We start from the raw sequence: 4,513 nt of genomic DNA on the forward strand, positions 1-4,513 counted from the left end.
GCGCGGCCCGCCCCTGCTGAGCCGGAGCAGCGCCGAACTAAGCCAATTTGGCCCGAAGATCGTTGGTTCGAAACATCAAGCGGCTGTTGGCTTGCTCTGCTCGGAGCGGCGGCCATCAGCCAGGAGGCTCTGTAGGTCCTGCAATTTGCCCCCCCCCCCTTCCCCTAGGCTGGTTGGCCGGGGCAGCGAGTGCGTGCCTCACCGTGGCCTCTGCTGCTCAGCGCCGCCGCTCTGCTCCCTGGCGGCCGGGCCGGCGAGGAAATGAAATTACTCGGAAAATAAATGTCAGATCTTTCCTGCCGCCTCGGCACTACTTGTTCGACACGTCCAGCCTGCGCACACCTCCCCCATCTCTCTCTCTCTCTGTCCCTCCCCCATCCTATACCTCCCCAGCTTCCTCTCTCTCGCTCTGCCTCTCTCGCTCCCGCAGACGTAATAACTTCATTAGCTCGCCATCGAGGGACGTGCTGAGCACGGCAGATTGCCCGGATCCTCGTCCTGCAGTATGTAAACTAGAGGAGCGCCTCACCGCCCCGCCCCACCACACCCCGCCCCACCTCGCCACACCACGTGCCTAATTTCAAATCCCTCAGCCCAGCCCCTGACGTTGGAGAGGTCAGTGAGCAGAGCACTCTGTGACTTACTTGCGGTAGTGTATCATCCTGCAAATCCCTGCAATATTATTTGCGCTGAGGGGGAAAGAATAGGGGTGTGTGTCCTGTGCGAGCAAGAGAGAAAGCCAGAGCTAGAGAGGCCTTGGAGTGTGCATCTGTGCGAGTGAGAGAGCAGAGAGAGCGAGACGGACGGACAGACAGAGACAGAGGCCGGCGGAGGGTCGGGCACACAATGGCCACTCAAGTGGATCACCCACTCTAACTTCCATTCGGTATTTTTCTTTCTTTTGATAATCCAGGTCTGTGTCAGCGCGCGGGGGAGCTGGGGGCGGCTGGGGCGGCGGGGGCGGTGGCATGGGGTGGCCGGGGCAGGGGCGTTGGGCTGGCTGGCTCGGCCCGTCTCGGCCCTCATATCTGGACCGTTATCCATCAAGTGAATCCGCGGTCATAGTCGGACATGGTGGCGCTTAATATGAAAAATGGCCGTGTCTCCAGCCCTGGCGGCCGGGCCGAGGGCTGGCCGGGCGCGCGGCGGACCCCCTGAACCCCGCCTGAACCTGCAGAGACAATGGCCAAACTAGACGGGGTTATTGTTTCGTTCCGAGGCGTTGTTTTGCTTTGTGGACGTGATATACGTTGTCTTGCGGTATGAGGCCGTGGGCGGGCCGGGCACGCACGCGGGTGGGTGGGGCTGGAGGAGAGAGGGCGCTGAGGGGCGGGGGGGACCAGCCAGGAACTGCAGCGCGGTGCAATCGGGGTGCAACACTCCGATTAGTTCACACACAGACGATCACAACGTGCGGCAGGAGTGTGGCATCGCCAGAGATATACAATCTGCTGCACGGCAAACAACATGCTAACGTTTTCGTCGAAATGAGGCACACAATAATTGATTGACTCTGCCCACCGCCGCGCGACGCTCGCACAGCAGTCGAGTCATTAATAAAGAAGATTGTGTGCAGCAAGAGACGCGCAGCGGTGCTCGTAATGCTCGTCCCACTCCCAATAAGGAAGCCCCGCGCCTCGCGATCATAAATGGCTTGTTTACAAAGCGCGGGCCCCGACCCCTTTTGGTAAAGTTGGTCCGCAAAAGCAGCTGGCTCATCGCCCCCCACCACTCCGTCCCTTTTCCTCCGCAGCAAAGCAATCTCATAAACCAGGAGGCAGAAAATCTTTTCTTGCGGGTAAGCTTTCAATTTTTCCCATAAAGATACCTGACTCCTGACCGACCAGTAAAACTGTTGCCTGTGCCCTACCTTTCGTTGAGTACAGCGCAACAGCGACGCCACTGTATCCTCCGGCCGGCTCACAGCGTACATGGTGGAAGATGACCACGATAAAGTAGAAACACTGCACCTGCCACAGTCGGAAAATATTAGTAAGGATCACAACAAGGGATAGCTAATAACAGACTTAGCAAGTAAATAGAACCAATAATTAAATTGCAAGGTTAAGAATTAACAAGACAATTCAAATGAGGAAGCTGCTGGATAAGAGGAACAACTAAAGTAGCGCTGACGTGAGATGGCGTGGGGTAGCGCCGTCCCTAAACAAAAAGTAGAAGGGAGACGACCATACTTTGTTGTGCCGCGGGTGGATGTGTGATCATAAAACCAGTTTTATAGAATTGGTAAAAACAAATTGGGTCTAAATTATCTCGGAGTAGGATTCTTGTGTCAATAAGTGGTTCTGTAAAGTTTGGCCTCGGAAAAGTAAAGTTTACACAATCTTCTAAATCGCCCCGGTGTCGTTGTCTAGGTTAATGTGCGAACGTAAAAACCTGGGTAAAGACGGTACTAAGGTGCTACATACATAGGCCAGCTCTAAACTATTTGAAATCTAACGACACGCAACCTAACCTTTTCCTAGACTGCGGCGCTTCTGCACTGTTTAGGGACGGCGCTACCCCGCGCCATCTACTCAGCCACTTGTCCCTCATAACCCCACGTTGAGCGCTAAAATGTAGCCTCGAAATAAATGGTCTCTATTTGATATGGTACCAACAGCACAGCCGGCTATGAAGGGCGACAGGTACAAAAGTACTGTCAGATTATGGCTGATGAGATTTAAATGCTGTAGAATTAATTTATTGACTAAGCTAAACAGTATGCTAGTCAATGAGAAAACAATCAACAACGGTTGACACTAAATCCAGAAAACACAATAAATGCAGTAAATACTCCAACAGACCACAAAGAGATCACCAAAAGCAGAAAACGGTGCTCAAAAATACAGATCAGAACAAGGGGCAGTATCAAACAGCTAAGAACAAAGTCTAAAATTAAACTCAAACAACAATCATCAAGATTCAAAACTAACAGATTACTTGCAGTAGACAGCGGTTCAGAACAAGTAATGGTTGCAAAAAGTAACTTTAAACGTCAGTCATCTTACATTAAAAATCAAATCGTGCCGCCGGAGGTCTGAACATCACAGGTAAATAAACAAAGGGCTAAAACCAAAAACCCTGCAATAAAGAACACTATAGGTAAAACCAGTAGCAGGACACATCTGGATCACTTTCTGATGGCGGTTAACTCACCAAAGGCATAATAGCGGACTCCAATAAAATCACAACGGGTCTGTCAACATCATAACCCGGATGTCACATGGGAAGTGGAGGTTAGAAAATGTGCTCCGCATATCAGTAGCAGGGCAGCCGGTGATTTCACCGAAATTATCAATCAGGTCTCACGTTAAAAGCTTATTAGAGCACAATCACAACGATTTAATAGCCCAGCCATAATAATGTCCACGATTACTCGGGATAAAATTTTCGAACCTGCCGGCTTCAACATTGCACAGTGACTGACAACCGGAAATCGCGCATTAAAACTAACCGGATGTAGTCCCCCTGACCTCTCACCCGGCCGACAAAAAGTAGTCCCGGACCGGTTGTGAGAGGCGGGAACGCAGAGCGACAAAGGAGGGAGGGAATATAGGGTATTTCACCCAGTTTAAACCGGATCCAAAGAAGAACAATAATGCTTCCTGAACTATTTCCTCCTTGACGCTCATTGGCTAACGCGGACGAAGTTCGTGAACCCGCCACCAGGTCAGCGAGTGCCCTAGTGTCGGGTGCGAGAACTTCGTCCGCGTGAGCCAATGAGCGCCAGGGAGGAAACAGTTCAGGAAGCATTATTGTTCTTCTTTGGATCCGGTTTAAACTGGGTGAAATACCCTATTCTAATAGTAGTCTAACGAGATAACAGAGCGTTACACTTTGGAATGCCGGGGGAACGCCTCACTCCTCACATGTAGGGAGTATCCTCTCCAAGCTGGCAGTCGTTTTGTAGCGGCCGAAAAGGAGGGCGCTCGCAAGGGTAGCTATTTTCATTCACGAAACTATATTGCACCATGATTGCACGCAAACTCTGTCAAGGGTATTTTTTCGCCGTTTTTCGCCATACTGCCCGTAAGCAGCAGAGAGAGGGGGCACAACTTTATTTTCCGCCACGGCGCGTCTTGATTTGACGGCGTCAAGACTCCTGTCGAGACTGCCGGTCCCAGGCCCGCTCAGCCGGGCGAACGGTGGGCTCTGCGGTTGGCAGGGTTGGCACACCTGTTGCTCGCGGCCCGTCGTGGCGTGGCGCAGCGCCATATCAATTGCATGAAAACATGCACCCTTAATTACTGCCGCTTCAACACGCGTGCGCGCTCTATAGGAAGCGAAGTGTGTGTGTGGGCGTGAGTGAGTGTGTGTGTGTGTGTAGGGGGCGGGGGCAGAGAGCCCCTCCGCCGCCGCTCTCGCAGGCACACACCAACACCATCATTGTTATTAATTTCCAATGAGGCTGGGATGTAGTGTGGATTGGAGAATGGCGGGGCTGCCAAGTTGTTTGTAATTTTGTTTGGCAGCGCTGAGCGAGCGCCGCGCCACACGTCTAGCTGGGGAGGGA

This window comes from Frankliniella occidentalis, unplaced genomic scaffold, assembly GCF_000697945.3.
Source record: "Frankliniella occidentalis isolate FOCC.00 unplaced genomic scaffold, Focc_3.1 Scaffold147, whole genome shotgun sequence".
Lineage (NCBI taxonomy): Eukaryota > Metazoa > Arthropoda > Insecta > Thysanoptera > Thripidae > Frankliniella > Frankliniella occidentalis.